Source organism: Muntiacus reevesi, unplaced genomic scaffold, assembly GCF_963930625.1.
Source record: "Muntiacus reevesi unplaced genomic scaffold, mMunRee1.1 SCAFFOLD_50, whole genome shotgun sequence".
NCBI lineage: Eukaryota > Metazoa > Chordata > Mammalia > Artiodactyla > Cervidae > Muntiacus > Muntiacus reevesi.
In genome coordinates this window covers 1024086-1043491 of record NW_027077807.1, presented here as the reverse complement: position 1 = coordinate 1043491, position 19406 = coordinate 1024086, and the positions used below count along the sequence as shown (strand labels likewise).

The window sequence follows — 19406 nt, the reverse complement described above, 5'->3', positions numbered from 1 at the left end:
AGGAGCTGCCTGACAGACTCTTGCTCACCCGAGTTCTCTGACGTTGCAGGGGGCAAGAACAGACGTGTCCATTTGATTCTGCCTTGGCCTGGGATTGTGGAGCCTATACCTCTCCCCCAGGCTCTGGGACAAGGGCCCTGAGAGAGGATCACCCCGAAGCGCTTTTCTCCCAGGCTTGGGAGCAGAGTTCGTGGCTTATGGGAAACGCGGGCCTCCCTCGGGGAGGGAGCGGCGGCCAGCCAGCGAGAGTGCTTGCAAACCGGCCTTTGGAGGCATCCGGGGAGGTCTTCCAGCGGCGAGGGCCGGTTCTGCTCAGAGGCCCCACAGGCCAGGGGCAGGTCCCAGCATGGACCCTGCCCCAGGCCAGCCTTGTCCAGACGTTCCTGGCCTCTGGGGGTACTGCCCCACAAGGAGGCAGGCTGCGGGAAGTGTGTCCAGGCATGCCCAGATGCCTCCCCAGGCTCATTCCCTTAGCGCCTTTCCCCTGTTGCCTAGGCCTCAGTTGAGGCCTAATTGAAGGGGAGGTTTCTGGCAGGGGCTCTCTCCACACTGCAGGGGCCTGGAGCCTGGACGGCCTGGTCAGAGGGAAGAGGCCAGGAAGGGGGTCGATGCCCAAGGCCTCTTTGGCCCAGCAGCCTCAGGGCAGCAGGGAGAGCAAGAGGCCCACTGTGCCCCTAGGTCGGCCCTGCCTCAGAGGCTGCCGGGGTCCAGCCTCGACATGATCCAGGTGGTACCTCAGGATGAACCGCGTTGGCGAGAGAGAAAGAGACGTGAGACTAGCCTTGATAGGCCCAAGTCTGTGTTTTACTTTCTGATAACTGGGTTTATACCCTTTCACAGAACGTTTTTAAGGTACAAGATGTTTACTCGTGATTTCACAGGATTAGCATACATCATTTTGATTTTTAGGAAAAGCAGGATTTTTTTGCTTTCTAATTCTATAGTAGTTTTTAGCACATGATCTTCTGGCCTTGAGGCTATTAACATTTTATGCAGGTCAAGTGATTGTAAACCTATTTTCCGATTTTATGGTGACCTTAACTGAAAGGTAACAGGGTCATAGGGAAACAGTACAGAGTAGAATTATATTCTTGTTAATACAAAAATTAATCTTAGTGCAAAAGTTGTCAGTTGCGTTTATCTAAGAAGTTTACCCCATACAGACTCTGCGGCTTCAGTGAGGCAGCTTCTGCCCTAGTACTCCTGACTGACAATTAACAACCGTCTCATTGGTACCACACTAGGGCTAAGTTCTTATTTGTCTAGATCTTTAACTATATTAACAATGGTTTTTATAACACAACCTTAGCACATTAAAGGCAAAAATACAGCAAGCAAAACACAGCAAGCAAATCACAACCCAATAACCACCTATAGAATAATTTTCTTATGTTTTCTAATAGGACTCCTTTACCCCTTAAAAGGGCTCTATGTCTATTAGGGCTTTTATATAATCAGGTTCTTCATGCTATTTTATGATTAGGATATTATAAGCAATCATGCATATTAGTACCAAGCGCATAAATGCATTTGGCTAACAAAACTACCAGCAGAGGTGTTTGAATTAAAACACTCCTTTCACCCTGAATAATCTCATAAAAAACTACCACCTGGGAAACTTATTGATTAAAGTTCTAAATTGATTCTTATTTGGGAAGAGATCGGGGAAGGCCTTCCTGTCTGTGTCAGAGAAATTAGGGAGTAGTTCATTGAGGCAGGCATCAGAAAGACAGATATCATCTTTAAGGTTAGAGCCGGGGGCAGCTTTTCAAAATTCCTGAAAACCTGATCTGCCTTGCCTGTCAGGCTTTCTCCTCGTGACCTTGTCATGGGTGGGATCTCGTGAGCTAGCCTTTTCAAAAACCCCTGAAAACCTGATTCGTCTTGCCCGTCAGGTTTTCTCTCTTACGGCCTTGTTAGGGGTAGGGTTTCGTGAGCTGACTTTTTCGAAACCCCTGAAAACCTGATTCGCCTTGCCCATCAGGTTTTCTCCCCTATGGCCTTTTTAGGGGTAGGGTCTCATGTGTTGGCTCCCGGCATCTCGCCCTTTTTTTACTTTTTAAGACAGCCAGATGGATCTGAGTCGCAAGCTTTTGAGTGCTCTGCCGGAGAGTTCTGACGATGCAAGGAAGGATTATAATGAATAGTAAAACTAGTGCTGCTACAGCTGCATAACTGAAAATAGTTGATAGGATATTTTTTTCAGTAATAAAGTTAGAAAAGTTATGAAAAATATCGTTAGCAGCTCCTGTAGTAATAAAGTCCAGGCGGGAATGTTCTAATGTTTTTATCTGACCGTGAAGCTCTCCAAGATCTAAAGTAATGCTGGAGCTATTCCATATACCCGAAATATGATTTTTAATCTTTTCTCCATTGTAATCCATATCATTTACTTTTGGGGGGCATTACACAGATCTACCGATAATCAGCGTGACAGGATAACGCTAACTTTACCCTTAAAGCCTGTAACTCAGTTCCAATATGCATGACTGCTTCTTCCAGGGCATCTATTTTTACTTCTAATTTCCTATCTATAATCTCTTGCATAGCTAGAGTTAAGGAAACATTTTTTGAAATATCATTGACATATTGAGTGGTATGTACTTGTTGAGTCAAGGATATCGCTGCCACAGTGACAGAGGTAATTGCTGTTATCAAAGCTGAAATCCCTAGAATAAGTAGTCCTACAAACCGTTGGGAACACATTAAATCTTGTAGGTGTTGCAGAACGGCTAAACCACAATTGTCATACCAATAGGCGTTCACTCTGACAGGCACCATAAGATAAGGTGGACGTTGCAGTACCACAAAAGAACAAATATTACATTGAGGGGTTAAACAGGATGAAAGCATGCATTGTTCACAGTAGACTATATTTGGTCCACCTGAATGATTCATTTGTATATGAAGTCTTTTTGAATCATTAGTAAACAAAAAAACCTAAGGGGAGGGTAAACAAGCCAGCACAGAATAGGTGGAATTGTTTTCTGGTCGAGTTAAAGTAACAATGGAGGTGGCAGCAAGGGCTCTCCAAATTTCTGGCTGTCAAAAAGTTTTACCCTTAGTTGTATAGGACAACATGGGGGGAACAAATTGATTATAATGCCATCTGCTGGGCACCAATGGCCAAGGGAGGGAATCATTATTTTAATTGCTAAGCCTACTGACAGCTCCTAGATTCTGACTTGGATTTGGATTGCTCCAGTCTTGTACCGAATAATTTCCACCTCCCGGTATTCTATAATCTATGTTTGAATTATAAGTACAAGATTTCCATACTGGGTATCCCAGGCGGTTGTCTATAGTTTTCCATATGACATCTGACGGAGCAACATCAATACAATTTGGATATTTTGGTGGAGCATTAAGGAACAAAGATTTATAGGGGTCAAGGACCCCAGGCATATGAGCCTGTAATATCCAAACCAGCCGATCTCCTGTATTGTCTGAAAATTTTGATGCTGGAGAATCTGTCAGAATTGTTTTGGAGGCTCCAACACGTCCCTCCTTAGAGGGAGTGATGAGATCACTTGTATGACTATGGGGGAAGTTAAAGCAAAGGGGAAGGTCATCTGTTAATCCCCTAAAAGTATAGTTAAAATTGATGGGATAATGATCTTTATCATAAGAACTATAGGATCCTCCCAAGAGATGAGGCTGGTCTGTGTTGACCCGTATAGGGTCGCTGTTCCAAGTAACTACTTGGAAGGTCAGGGGACCAGGGAAATATGCCCAGTATTTTTCTGAAGTAGAGGAGGTAGCACTTGCCTGACAAGACAGTAAAGCAAGCATAGCAATAAAAACCCTTTCGGGAGAGGCTGAAGATCCCTGCAGGGAAGCTATTCCCTGTGCTTGATGACAGAGTGACTTAATTTGTCCCCATGCGGGTATGGAGGCTTGTTGAGTTGTCCACGCAGTACGTCCTGGTGGTCTTCTGCGACGTGAAGGAGTAGGAGGTTGGGCGCCATCTTTCATGCAAAGCCATGACATCTGTTTAGTGGGTGGATCCGCCATTGGTTCCTCCGAGATCTCTGTTGCCGGTCATTTCCAAGTCTGCTGGACTTCCCGGGTGAGTGACCGAGGCGAGGGCAGAGGAGTGCTCTTCCTCTTTTGTGGCTGAGGCTGCGAGGGAACCGGAGGTCTGGGGGACTTCGACATGGCAAATCAGTCTGTCTGGGATCTAAATTGGCGAGTCAGCACCCTGTGGGAAAATACAAGCATACCCTCGCCCACTGGTTAGCAAGGGATCAGGTCCCTTCCATAGTCCGGAAAGGAGGTCTTTCCACTTTACTAAAGGTTTCATATCTTTTTGTTCTGGGTTCCAGTGACGGAACATAGCTGTTAAACCGGCTTGATCAGCGTTAAGGTTATTGAGCACAAAGAGGGCGTGCTGCAAAACGTGGTGTGGAGAACTGTATTTGAACTGCCCTTCTTGTAATTTAGAAATTTGTGTTTTAAGTGTCTGATGTGCCCTTTCTACAATTGCTTGTCCCTGGGGATTGTAAGGAATTCCTGTAGAGTGGGATATACCGAATTGGGCACAGAAATTTTTAAGGGACTTAGATGTATAAACTGGAGCATTGTCTGTCTTAATTGATTTTGGCATTCCTAAATAGGAAAAACAGGCAAAAAGATGTTGAACTACATCTTTATAGGCTTCTCCCATTCTGGCAGTAGCCACAATGACATGGGAGAAGGTATCTACAGTAACATACACAAAGGATAGTTTTCCAAAAGAAGGAACATGTGTTACATCCATCTGCCAAAGCACATTAGGTAGTAAGCCACGGGGATTTACCCCAAAAAGCAAAGCGGGAACTGAAGTAGGGCAAAGTTGACATGTTCTAACAATCTCGAGTGCAGATTCCCTAGGAATGTGGAACTGGTATTGAAGGGCAGTTGCATTTTGATGATGCATAGCATGTGAGGCTTTAGCATCTTCAAAATCACTGGCCACTATGGTTCGGGTTAGCAAATCTGCCTCTTGGTTAAACGTATGGAGGGGTCCAGGTAAATTAGAATGAGCTCTTATATGTCCAACATAGAATTGTTTTGACCTTTTCCAAATTTGCTGTTGAAGGGTAGATAACAATATAAAAATTGTGGTTTTATTTTCTGGTAAAACAGCCGTTTCAATTTGAGGGAACAACCTAACTACATACTGTGAGTCAGAAAATAAATTAAAAGCCTGGTCTAAAAACTCTTTGAACGCCTCTATCACGGCTGTTAATTCTGCTTTCTGGGCTGATGTTTCCCCAGTATTTAAAACCCTTTTTGAAGTCTGGGTGACAATAGCAGCCTTTCCATTAGAAGACCCATCTGTAAACACCAACATTGCCCCCTCGATAGGGGAAACTTGACACCTTTCTTGAAATATCACCGGATGTCGTGAGAGGAAATTTAATAAAGGACTAGCAAGTAAATGGTGTAAAATTTGTCCTGGATAATTACCAATGACAATCGGCCAGTCTTCATTTAATGATAGAAGGGCATTTAGTTGCTCTTTATTATAAGGCACTATGATTTCAGATGGTTCTTTTCCAAACATTTCAATGCTTCTATGTCTCCCTTTAATTATTAAAGTAGCCACTAGTCCTGGATAACAGGCCACAACCTTTTTGGCCGTGACAGGTAAATGCAACCATTCTAGGGGACCCTCTTGCCAAAGCACCCCTGTAGGGGCCACAGCTGTGGGCAACACTATAAATTGCCATGCCATACTATAATCAAGTCTCTTAATATAATTTTTATCTAAAGCTTCTTCTACCTTCATTAAGGCTTCCCTGGCTGCAGGTGTCAGCATTCTAGCAGAGGTGGGGTCTGGATCCCCTTGAAGAATGTCAAAGAAAGGCTTAAGATCAGAAGTAGTCAACTTTAAAAAGGGCCGAATCCAATTTATATCCCCTAACAACTTTTGATAATCATCTAAAGTAACCAAATTATCTTTTCTAAGCTGCAAAGGTACATGAGTAACTGTTTCATTATTTAGGATTCTTCTCACATATGTTATAGGCATATTCACTTGGATTTTTTCAGGGGCCACCTTTAGGCCCCAGCGATTCAAAGTCTCTTGCAATTTAATCAAAACTTACTGTAAATAAACCCTATCCGGGTGTGCTAGCAATATATCATCCATATAGTGGACTAGATAGACATCCCGATGTTTCTCCCTGATACCTTGTAGGGCAGCGTCCACAAACTTTTGACACAATGTGGGACTATTTTTCATACCCTGGGGAAGAACCTTCCATTGAAATCTCTGATGAGGTTGTCTAAAATTTTCTGAGGGAAGACTAAAGGCAAATCTCTTTTTATCTTGAGGGTCTAAGGGAATAGTAAAGAAGCAATCTTGAAGATCAATCACTATAACATTGTAGCCTTGGGGAACAGCCACAGGGGAGGGAAGGCCAGGCTGTAAGGCTCCCATATCTTACATAGTGGCATTTATTGCTCTTAGATCTTGCAAGAGTCTCCATTTCCCCGATTTTTTTTTTTATTACAAAAACTGGCATGTTCCATGGACTATTTGAAGACTCTATATGTCCAGCCTTTAATTGTTCTCTCACTAACTGTCGTGCTGCTGAAAGTTTTTCTGAATTTAAAGGCCATTGTTCCACCCACACTGGATCAGGAGATTTCCAGACTATGGGGTCAGCGGCGAGAACAATGGCCTCTCTTATAAATTTGGATATCTTAAGCCTTGTCTCTCTCTTCTTATTTTTGGGACAACTGGCTCAATTTGTCTCTCTTGATCTTTACTCAGACCCATAAAAGGATTATAACTTATCTGCGACATCTGTGCAGCCACCTTTTCATCTGGGCAATACAGCAAAACTCCCATCTGAGCAAAAATATCTCTCCCAATGAAGGAATTACATAAGGTTGAAAATGTCCCTGGCAGTCTTTATCTACATACCAAAGTAAAATTTGTGAGCTCTTTGTCACTGAAGGTGCTCTACCAATGCCAACCAACTCATTAGCTGTGGTTTGAGTTGGCCAAGCACTGGGCCAGTCACTGCCCGCAATACAGGAAATGTCTGCTCCCGTGTCTAGCAGGCCAGTCACCTTTTTACCATTAACTAGAATTGTCTTCATAGGTCTTTTTTGAGTAACTTGTGTAACCCAAAAGGCATAATCACTTGAATCAGACCCCCTGTCCCAACACTTGGCAGCTGAAGCTGCTTTTCTTGTGTCAGCATGACAAGGTAGCATCAGCAACTGAGCTATTTTCTGTCCTTTATAGATTTGAATAGTCTTAGTGGGGGGAGACACCATTATTTGAATTTCACCAGTATAGTCTGAGTCTATGACTTCTGGAATCACTGTGATCCCATGTAAGGATGTGGGGCTCCTGCCTATTAATAGTCCCATCGTTTCTCTAGGCAAAGGGCCATGAACACCAGTGGGAACTTTCACAGCGGTGGAGTCAGGTGTTAGTATTGTTGTGACGGTGGAACAGAGGTCCAGTCCTGCACTGCTTGGGGTTGCTCTGATGAGTTCTGTGACGGGACGAAGGGTATGAATGGGTTTAATGTCGTTGCCCCAATATTCAAGCTTGAAAAGGTTTAGAAGTGTAAGCAGGGGCGTTGTCAGTTTTAAGACATTAAGATAGCACAAGTCTAACAGTGAGGGGTTATTTTTGGTAGAAGCAGAATGAGCTTTTATATGTACCATAATCTTAAATAACACTTATTTATTGAAAGATTCATTCTAAGAAAACTTTTTTCTCTTAACATAGAGAGTAGACTAAATTCCAGTCTGTTACCAATTTACTGGATAGCAAACAAACAAATTTTTTTAGTTAATCTTAGAAAAGTCTTTTTATAAATCTCGAAGAACTAGCAGTATTTTTTTAAAAGGCATGAGAGTGAAACCATACAAGGCATGTTTAAAATCTAATTAAATTGTAGCCTGGTCATTGCTGTGACTTCTAACACTTTAACGTGATAGCTAAAATTATAACTGACAATATTTTACCAGGACATATCAGATTTTCATGAATTTCACATAATTTCTAGGATATCTATATAAGTAACATCAACCATACAATATAACCTGAAGATTTATCACTCCTCCAACAGTAATTCCCATGCAATTTAACAGGTCAAATGAACTCAGGTAGTTTAATAGCTCTTTGGGATGTCTCAGGGGCCCTCTGAAGCATCCCAAAGTCAGCTAGAAGTCAAGTTATTTAGGCAGTTTTGTCAATAAATATCAAAAGGGTTTATAGTACTCTGTCAGGTAGAATCATATAGATCACTGTGAAATAATATATTTACTTAGCCAAAGTAAAAAAGATTTTAAAGGTAAACATAGAACAGACCACTTTAGAGGTAAAGAAACTTAAAATCCATTATCAAAGGCAGTTCAACGTCTCAAGAAAACTTGTATTTATGCACAAAACTCTTCCCTTGGAGCGTACTTTCCATCAAGCCTTCTTAACACTTTTTGTACCCATTACTTTGTTCTCCCATCCTGAAACAGCCACCTGTAAGTCAGACTTACTTTCTTTTCCCTTCGTAAAATGTAACTTTATTTTTTATACCTTTTTTACTGAACACACACATCCTACTTTCTTTAAGCAACCAAGAATTTACCTTTATATTAGCACTCTATAGATTGGTGAACATAAATACCAGTGATAATTTCTAAAAAATTTCTAATGAACATCTCAGGATGGCATCAAACATTATTTATTAATAGTCTAAAATCTTTAGTTTCTCTGTAAGTTAGTATTCAGTAATGAATGTTTCAGAATCTTATTTTATTTGGAAATGACCAAGCTATTTAATAAACTTCTGCTATTAGTTTAGCACAACTTTAGAAATTTAAGTTACCAAAACCTAGAGAAACTGTTTTAGACAGATATTTTTAATCTTAATAAAGTTTAAAAGCTCATATCTCACTTACCTTCTTTTTTTTAAAGTTTCTTACTGAGGTACTTTCCTTGCTGACAAACTTGTAACAGATATTACAGTATAACAACATTTAACTTATAATAAACCTAGGCATAATGAAAATATTTTACTAGATGTTAATTACTCTAAGACATGTCTATATTAGATAGGTCAACAAACAAACATTAATATCAGGTATTTAATATTGAATATTTTTTAGTTTACCTGAACCTGGAATTTATTGTTTAATTTAGAATTATTTGATTTGTAAGCACTTACCTTTTTTTTTTAAGCCAATTAAATAGAGCTCTTTTACAAATTAACCTAAAAAATACTACCCAAAGACAAAGATATACCAAGACATATTTAGACAGACACAGTGCGAGATCTAGCTTCATATTTTAAGTTTGGTGATGAATTAGATATTATAATATAAAATTTACTAGTTTATAAAAAAGTGGAAATAAATAAAAAATTTTAAAGGCTTTTCCCCTTTTTCTCTCAGTCTCAGGAGTTAGAGATGGTCTAGATAAGTGTTCCCTGGTCTCAAGGCACAGGGAAAGAAAATCAAGTTCTAACAAAAAGCAAAATAGCCATCAAAAATCACAACACAGAACACAGAGTTAAAACACACACATATAAACCTGGCAGTCCTCATCAGACACTCCCTTAAATACAAGAATACAGTCTCTCAGAAAACCTTCTAGATAGACACAGAACTTCAGATGTCTTCAAAGATTTTAAGGAGGAAAGGAAAAGGAGAAGGAGGAGGAGGCGGGAAAGGGGGGGGCAAAAAGGGTGGCCTTACAGACGTCTCCTGCCACCTGCAGGTACCCAGGCATCCAGAGAAGGGAGGACTGGAACTCGGCCCTACCAGAATTCGAGTTCTCTGCCAAGAGGAGGTGATCAGTCTCCAATCCTCAGCTCAAGCTGAGGCCCTTCGACCAAATTACTGGGGGATTAGAAAAACGGGAGGGATAGGAAGGGCTAAGGAGAGGACAGAGAGAGGGAAGGGGAAAGAGGTCAATAAAGTCTCTTGTTCCTTACTAGTCGGGGCACTCTGGCCAGTTGTCTGTGTCAGGAGGAGACCAGGGACAAAAGGGTCCCAGTTGCGGCCGCTGGGTCTGGTCCATTGGCAGGCAAGCTGGCCTCTGAGTACCCTGAGTGGTCAGGATGTCAGTCTCAGGGAAGAAGAGTTCCCACCAGTTGCAGGAAGGGGGACCCCTTCTAGGGCCCGTAACTGAGCTCTTATAAATGAATTGTCGGAGGAGACACATGTGCTGAGAAAGCAAGAGATCTCATTGGAAAGAGCACCGGGGTGGAGGGCAGGAGGGTAAGGGAACCCAGGAGAACTGCTGTCTTCTGGAAAACAAGGACATTGCTCTTGGACAAAGGGGGAAAAGGACTGAACACTGGTCTTTTTAACTTTAATTCCTCTGTAGTTAAGAAGTTGCATTATGATTCCAATAAAAAGTTGTCTTTCTTTTAACTCACTGTTACCCATTTTTGTTGCTAATTAGAAGAAGAAAAAAAGAGAAAAAAGGAAGAGGCTTAATTTAGAGAAGAAGGAAACTGAAACGTACCCACTTTTCTTACCCTACCTTTCTTATGTAGGGGGGCCTGTAGCGCCCTAGTAGGGTTGTAAAGAAGAAACCTAAAGCCTACCCACTTTCCTCACCCTACCTATCTTATGCAGGGGGCCCTGCAGCACCCTAGTGGGGTCCTAGCCGTCCTGAAAACTGAACAATGGGGGGGGCTTACCTTCGGGTTCCCTGTTCGTGGTGCCACTTGCCGGGATCTAGCCTCGACATGATCCAGGGGGTACCCTCAGGATGAACGGCGTCGGCGAGAGAGAGAGAGAGAGACGTGAGACTAGCCTTGATAGGCCCAAGTCTGTGTTTTACTTTCTGACAACCGGTTTTATACCCTTTCACAGAATGTTTTTAAGGTACAAGATGTTTACTCATGATTTCACAGGATTAGCATTACATCATTTTGAATTTTAGGAAAAGCAGGATTTTTTTGCTTTCTAATTCTATAGTAATTTTTAGCACATGATCTTCTGGCCTTGAGGCTATTAACATTTTATGCAGGTCAAGTGATTGTAAACCTATTTTCCGATTTTATGGTGACCTTAACTGAAAGGTAACAGGGTCATAGGGAAACAGTACAGAGTAGAATTATATTCTTGTTAATACAAAAATTAATCTTAGTGCAAAAGTTGTCAGTTGCGTTTATCTAAGAAGTTTACCCCATACAGACTCTGCGGCTTCAGTGAGGCAACTTCTGCCTAGTATTCCTGGCTAACAATTAACAACCGTCTCATTGGTACCACACTAGGGCTAAGTTCTTATTTGTCTAGATCTTTAACTATATTAACAATGGTTTTTATAACACAACCTTAGCACATTAAAGGCAAAAATACAGCAAGCAAAACACAGCAAGCAAATCACAACCCAATAACCACCTATAGAATAATTTTCTTATGTTTTCTAATAGGACTCCTTTACCCCTTAAAAGGGCTCTATGTCTATTAGGGCTTTTATATAATCAGGTTCTTCATGCTATTTTATGATTAGGATATTATAAGCAATCATGCATATTAGTACCAAGCGCATAAATGCATTTGGCTAACAAAACTACCAGCAGAGGTGTTTGAATTAAAACACTCCTTTCACCCTGAATAATCTCATAAAAAACTACCACCTGGGAAACTTATTGATTAAAGTTCTAAATTGATTCTTATTTGGGAAGAGATCGGGGAAGGCCTTCCTGTCTGTGTCAGAGAAATTAGGGAGTAGTCCATTGAGGCAGGCATCAGAAAGACAGATATCATCTTTAAGGTTAGAGCCGGGGGCAGCTTTTCAAAATTCCTGAAAACCTGATCTGCCTTGCCTGTCAGGCTTTCTCCTCGTGACCTTGTCATGGGTGGGATCTTGTGAACTAGCCTTTTCGAAAACCCCTGAAAACCTGATTCGTCTTGCCCATCAGGTTTTCTCCCTCATGGCCTTGTTAGGGGTAGGGTTTCGTGAGCTGACTTTTTCGAAACCCCTGAAAACCTGATTCGCCTTGCCTGTCAGGATTTCTCCCCTATGGCCTTTTTAGGGGTAGGGTCTCATGTGTTGGCTCCCGGCAACAGGCGGTGCTGCTGGGCTTGCCCAGGAGCTGCCTGACAGACTCTGGCTCACCCGAGCTCTCTGACGGTGCAGGGGGCAGGAACAGACGTGTGCATGTGGTTCTGCCTTGTCCTGGGAGTGTGGAGCCCCTCGCTGGCCCCCAGGCTCAGGGGCAAGGACCCTGAGAGAGGACCACCCTGAGGCGTTTTTTCTTAATAGAAAAATACTGCAAAAATTGCTTAAAGTATCTAGAAATATAGGCAGGGCCAGTGTCTGTTTTAACAGAACTAGGAGTTTATGGTGGAGGTTTCTGTATCTAGGAATACAAAAACTCAATATTTAGAATCAGAGACTATATTAATGGGGTAAGGATATAGGCAAATAACTTGAATAAGAGCATATAATTTATTTCATTGAGCAGAATGAAATTTAGTGTAAAAGACTTGTATTTTTCAACAGACCAGAAAGAAGCTTCGGCGTTTTTTAGTCCCATTTATATAAAAAAACCTCAGCTTGTGGTATAGGCTGTGAGTTGATAATGCGAGAAATAATAAATCTAGTGTTTTTGAAGAAATTTCACAGCTTACCAGAAGGATCATGATATGAAATTTTTCTACAGTATTTTAGAAAAGTTATTTGGAAACCAGTATATGTTGGTAATGTGTTCTCAAATCGAGACTTATTCGTAATAAGGTTTTATTAAAGTAAAAAGGAGATAGAGAAAGCCTCTGACATAGGCATCAGAAGGGGGCGGAAAGAGTGTCCCCCTGCTAGTCTTTGGCCAGATGTCATATAACTACCAGCAGTCTGTTAATTAGAGAAAGGAAATGTCTCAAAACTGAAGAGAATAGCACCAGGCCCCTCACCTACAACATGTACTCTGCGAAAACCTAAGCACCGGGTGAGTTGTCTCCGGCCACAAAATGATTGACATGAATCTTGAAGAAAGGCAGGTTTTCTAGCAAATACACTTTCATTCACATAACTTAAGAGAACATTTGCATGAGTAAACATACCAGTTTGTCAAGTCTGAATATGAGTCTTAGGCAGAACCAACTTGAAGACAGAGTCTGGGGTAAATGTATAGCACATTAACACAGTATTTTAAGAGAAACCTCTTTGCAAATTCATATAGAGAAGAAGAAAAATTATACATACATACATATATATATATATATATACACTTACTACAACTGACTTCCAGTTAGCTGTGGTAGAACAGGAAAAAGAATATCCAACTCTGTATTCTTAACATTATGAAAATATTATTCGTTTTATTGTTTACAGTCATCCAATTCTAACTTTCTGAAGTAAGCATTCAGAAAAATAAAAAAACTGTCTAACTACTAGGCGGTCTCCCATCCAAGTACTAACCAGGCCCGAACCTGCTCAGCTTCCCAGATCAGAGGAGACAGGGCACGTTCAGGGTGGTATGTCCTTAGACCGAGGCAGCTGCCAGGCGCCCTAAGAGCTCTGCATTGCACCTCCCTTTTTGTTCTGACCTGCTGGTCGGGCCTTGAACCGCAGCTCTCCACGGGGGGCGCACGCTGCACTTGAGCCAGCCGCACGACCCGTGACTGGACTCCGGCCGGCCAGGCCCTGCAGCTCGGAGAGCAGCCGACGCCGCCCCAGCCCCGCACACCGCCACCCCCAGCCAGCACCCGCCTGGCCCGGCCCGGGGCGCTTCTGGGAACCTGAGCGGCCTTGCGAGCCTGCGGGAGCTGGGTGGGGCAGCGAGCGGCGCCGCACCGCTCCCCCCCCACCGCCCCCCACCATCCCGTTTGCTACTCAGGGTTCACGTGGCTCCGGAGGTGTGTCGCTTTGGCCCGGGGCCGCGGTCCTCGGAGCCTCCTGCGGGACACATTTTCGGGATGGGTAGAAGCATTTCCCACTACAGACAAAAGAGCCCACACAGTGGCCCAAATCCTCCTCACAGAAATTATCCCCAGGTTTGGCCTGCCTTCATCCCTACAGTCTGATAATGGCCCAGAATTTACATCCAAGGGCACCCAACAACTTCCTCAATTCTTACAGACACCCTGGAAATTTCACATTCCATACCCTCCCTGGTCCTCAGGAAAGGTAGAAAGGATGAGTAGAACAATCAAAAAAACCCTTACCAAACTAACCCTCGAGGTACATCTGAATTGGAGTAAACTTTTACCAATTGTTTTCCTCAGAATACAGGCTTTGCCCAGAAAGCCCCTGGGGCTGAGCCCCTTTGAGGTGATGTATGGAAGGCCCATGCTCCCTCCTGGACTCCCCCCTGAGCCTCCTCCCATACCAAGCTTCCTACACTCCCCCCTCTGCTGACGCAACTCCGCAATGCCCTCTGGAAATACATCAGTCACAATCTGCCTGCCCCTGACCCCCAAGCCTCCCTGCCCCCTTTACAAATTGGGGACATGGTCTATCTGTCTGATCATCCCCAGGGTGACCTAACCCCACAGTGGCAGGGACCATTCAAAGTCATCCTCCTTGCCCCAACTGCAGCTAAACTCAAAAAGGTCGCCTCCTGGGTACACCTCTCTCGTCTAAAATGGGTCACCTCCAATCCTGCGCTGCCCTCCTTAAATGACACCTATCAGGTCTCCCGCACAGCACCCACCTCCTTAAAATTCACCCAGCGACAACCCCTGCCAACTATCGGAGAGGACACTGAATGACCTGGACTCTCTTCAACCTACAACTGCTCCTGACCCAACTACTACAAGACCTCTGGATCAGCGCCCCAACAGGAACTTCCTTCAAAGACCTGACTGCACTGGTGTCTCAACTGTGGCTCCAGGGAACCTTCTACAACCTGACTCCAGACGAAATTGATTTCTTTACTCTCATTCTCTACATCATTCTACATCCTAATGAGCACTGTTCCTCCTCAGATTCAAATCACCACCAACTTGGGGCCTTCTGCCCCTCACCCTGACTGACCTCTCCCTGTCTCTCTAACTATAGCTGCACTCCTAATCTTAATCCTTGCTGTAGGCCTAGTAACTGTCTCCCCTCAGGACTGGCCACCTATTCTTCATCTTTCCGTGGGTATCGCCTACATTGCTAGCTGGGTTCTACTCCTAGGGTGCTATTTCCTCTGTACTGTCTAACTAACAGCCCCATGACTCCCCTGCTCCTTATCCTTGCTGCACTCCCCAGCCTCCTGGCTACTCCCTGCCCCTGCTCAGACATTTATTCCTACGTACATTCCTCATGTTACAATACAGCTCCAAAACCATGCACCATGACATGAACCTCGGGGGCGGGAAGTCCAAATCCCTACTCACTGTCAAAGTACAAAAGAGAGGGAGTTTCATGAGTACCTGCCATAAGCCAAATGGAAGAAACATATGTTTCTATCCCATTACCCACTGGGGGTACTCAGACGGGGGTGGGGTACTAGATCAAAATCGGGAAAAGAAACAAGAACAAGTTACAAAGAACATAATTTCCCGGTTACAGTTGACCCCTGAGCCTTACAAACACCTAGACCTCCTTTCCCAATTACGGCCTCTCCTAAAACCTACCTCTGGCAACCAACACCTTCCCCGCCTTCTCAACTCTTCCTTTCAATTCTTCCAGTACACACCACACACATCCCAGTGTTGGATATGCATGTCACTCTCTCCCTCACCACACAGAGCCATTCCCTTACCCTCAACCTGGCTGTCACAGGGCAACTGTACTTCCCCTTCCCAACAGAAAACTACACAACTCATTGGGCCAGTCTCTGACAATGTCCTTACTCTCAGCCTCTTCAAACCTAACCTGTATTGACTACTCTAGTCCCAACTGCACTGGTCTTACAAACTCCACTCCCTCCTTCTGTTCCACTTGGGTTCTCTGGAACAGCACAAATAATTGCACCAATCCAGGAATCTTCATTCTCTGTGGGACCTATGCATATTCATGCCTCTCCTTAGACCCCCGTGGACCCTGCATCTTGGTCTTCCTGACCCCAGGCCTAACATTCCTCGAAGAGGGAGAGCTAGAACAAAGAGTTTACCCCCCAAGGGGAACTTTCCCACAGAAAAAGATGAGCTGTCATCGCCCCCCCCCCTCCTGGTTGGGACTGGCATAGATAGCAGCAGCCCTAAGGCACCGGGATGGGAGGCATCTCGACCTCTGCCCATTTCTATTACAAGCTGTCCCAAGAACTTAATGAAGACATGGAGCAGGTAGTAGAGTCCTTCGTTTCAATCCCAAAACAAATTAACTCATTAGCTTCTGTGGCCCTACAAAATAGGCGAGCCCTGGACCTTCTCACTGCAGAAAAGGGAGGGACCTGCCTTTTCCTAGGAGAGGACTGCTGCTATTTTGCTAATGAAACGGGGATAGTCCAGGGTCGAGTCAGAGAACTTAGAGACAGAATTGAATGCCGCAGAAAGAGTTAGAAAACCTTTACATTCCCCAAAACCTGTTCCCACAGATCCTCCCTTGGCTGCTCCCTTTCTGGGGCCATTAGTATTTATCATTCTATTCCTCTTATCTGGACCCTGTCTCTTTAATCTCTTTCAAAGGTTTCTCCAAGAACGGATTCGGGCCATCTCTTGAGATCAGGTCAAGACTGTTTTCTTCTTCTCGAGAGCCTCACCTCAAGCTCAGAAAAAAGGAGACTGTGGGCCCTAGGACGATCCTCCATTCCAGACCCAAAACCGTCGCACCATCCGGCAGGAAGTAGCCAGAGAGATAAGGTGCCCTTCTCCCCCCCCCCCACCCTTTTTTTTTTTATGATTTCAGGGTCTGGAATGAAGGAGTCTTTTGGGCCTAGAAAAGAGAGCAACAGTCTCAAAGGCCCCTTGCTGAATCATCTAACTTTGGAGAAAACAAAGCATAATTTTAGTTCCATCCTGATGCTCCAGGCCAGTTGCATCTATCTGGGACTTATCACCCCCTGTCCGGAAACCTACCACCCCCTACACCCGCCCAGAAGACTTATCACCCTCTGCCCAACTATAGAGTGTCATTTCAACAAAAGAATACTTAAAATATCCCGCCTGATTGACGTTTCCCTTATTGTTTCCACAAACCTCCCTATAAGTATGAAGCCTCCCTGATCCCTCTCGGTGCTCAGCCTTGTCGTTAGGCCGACTGTCGCCCCTCCTTGCCTGAACAAAGGCAACCTACTTCTGTTGAGGTCGGCTCTCCTTTTCTGCCTGGCCGGAACTATGCCTTACAGATGTCACTGAGGGTGGTGCTTTCTGGAGATCTTTAGCGCAGCCATGGCCTGTATTGGAACGTCTTCCTCTTAGGGCTTTTGTTGTTTCCATTTTGAATGTCGGGGGCCCCCTTGGGTCGAATTTTCCGAGGAAAAAGTTTGTTGGATCCACCTGGGGAAATACAAGCATATCCTTTTCCCTGTAAGATTAGTTTCCCAGATTTCCATTGTTTCATTAACCCGTCTTGGTACCAAATGGGCAGGGGAAGAGACGTGTCCTTCAGTTCCTCGAAATGCCTTTCTGCCCTGGTTAAAATATTTCCCTGTGGCAGGTTTAAAAACTTTAAAATGAATAAAGCTGTATTAACAATAGTGATGGGTTGAGAAAATATCTTATGTTGGAATCTAGTAAAGTCTGCTCTGGATAAGGAAGACAGCAGTGTTCCTGTGTATTCCCCTTTCTTTAAGTTCTTTTTATTTGTAACTTTAGTGTGTGAGGTGCTCGTTCGACTATGTCTCGTGTCTGTGGATTATAAGGAACACTTATAATATGTTTAATAGAAAAAGATTGTAAAAATTGTTTAAAGTATCTAGAAATATAGGCAGGGCCAGTGTCTGTTTTAATAGAACTAGGAGTTTATGGTGGAGGTTTCTGTATCTAGTAAAACAAAAACTGAATATTTAGCACCAGAGACTCTATTAATCGGGTAAGGATATAAGCAAATAACTTGAATAAGAGCATATAATTTATTTTGTTGAGCAGAATGAAATTTAGTGTAAAAGACTTTGTATTTTTTAAGAGGCCAGAAAGAAAGAAGCTTTGGCATTTTTAGTCCCATAAGAATCACCTGGGCCACTTACTGGATTTCATTTTGTTATCTAGTGCCTAGCACAGTTTCTAGGACAGAGTTGGAAATTAATAAATGTGTACATTCCTGGTATTATAGTCTAAAACTTGCAACACTAATAGTTGCAAACTTAAATGACCCTAATGGTTGTAGAATTTTCTTGCATCTACAAAAGACAGTCCTAGCTGACTGGGCTTAGGAATTTTTCTTCATCTACTTGGGACTTCTTTCCTCCTATCCCTCACTGTCAGATCCCTTGTGCTACCTGACTGCATCTATCCACAGTCTACACACCTAGTTTCTTCTTTGGCTCCAACGCAAAGTCAGAGGCTAGGAGTGAGAAGGTAATCCCCTGTGGCTACATCCCCACAGTAACACCCCCGTAGGCCCCATCCTGCTCCTCACCTGAAAGCCCCTGCCATAGCTCCTGGGATGAAATGCCCCGGGTAGCCTTCCTACCTGAAGAAGGAAGAGGAACAAATACTGAGTCTAGATTTCACTTGGAAATTCAGATGATTAATGTGGGTCAGTCCTAGTCTACAGTTCATTGGAACACAGGGACATTTAGAGAAAACATTTGTGGGAGCTTAAAACTGGATTAGTTTTCCTGTTTGTTCATTATTTTTCTCATTATTATGTGTTAAAAAAAACCAAAAAAACCACCCAAACTTGAAATTTCACCAATGCTGGATTGTATTGAGGAGGGGAGAACTCACAAGTGCATACTCAATTTCACAGGAACCTGGGGAGTAAGGGAAGAGAATCAAGTGGGCTAGGGCCTGTGGGGAGAAACGTGCAGCTGGGGGCCGGCGGAGACCAAGTACACACAGCCTCCCAAAATGACGGTCTCAAGGGGACAGCACTCATTCTCAGCTGTTCAGGTTCTCTGCGTCTTAAGAAACTCACAACTTTGTCACTTTTAAGATAAATGATGAATGAAAATGGTAAGGGTGGCAGAGATGCAAAGCGGGGCCTGGAATGAAAGGTAACATAAACAGCACAGAAAGCAAGGGCACAGCTACACCAAGATGGAGACTCAGTGCGTGCTTCTTGCTTGTGGCATGACTACAGCTATCCAGGTTCACATGAGATGGCTCAGCATGATGCAACTTACAAATACCACATGTGCAAAATGAACCTAGAAACCAAAGAGAAACCATCACATGAAAAATGGGGGCCACAGAGGCAGGTTCTGTAAGGTTCAGAGTATGTGAGAATACATACTGAGAGTAATCCTTCCAAAATTAATGGAATGCTTTCTAACATAAATTAGAGAATAATGCTTTTTCCATTATTGACGAGTTTCAGAGATACCAAACACACTGCTTATCATGAAAATCCAGTAAAGTACGGATGACCATGAAGATAAATGAGAATCTTAATAATAATTCATTCC

General features: G+C 43.5%; 1 pseudogene; it reads right to left on the bottom strand.

The window, feature by feature from the left end:
• Positions 1-2854: 2854 nt before the first annotated feature.
• LOC136155156 (uncharacterized) lies at positions 2855-6556 on the bottom strand (annotated as a pseudogene).
• Between the last annotated feature and the right edge of the window lie 12850 nt (positions 6557-19406).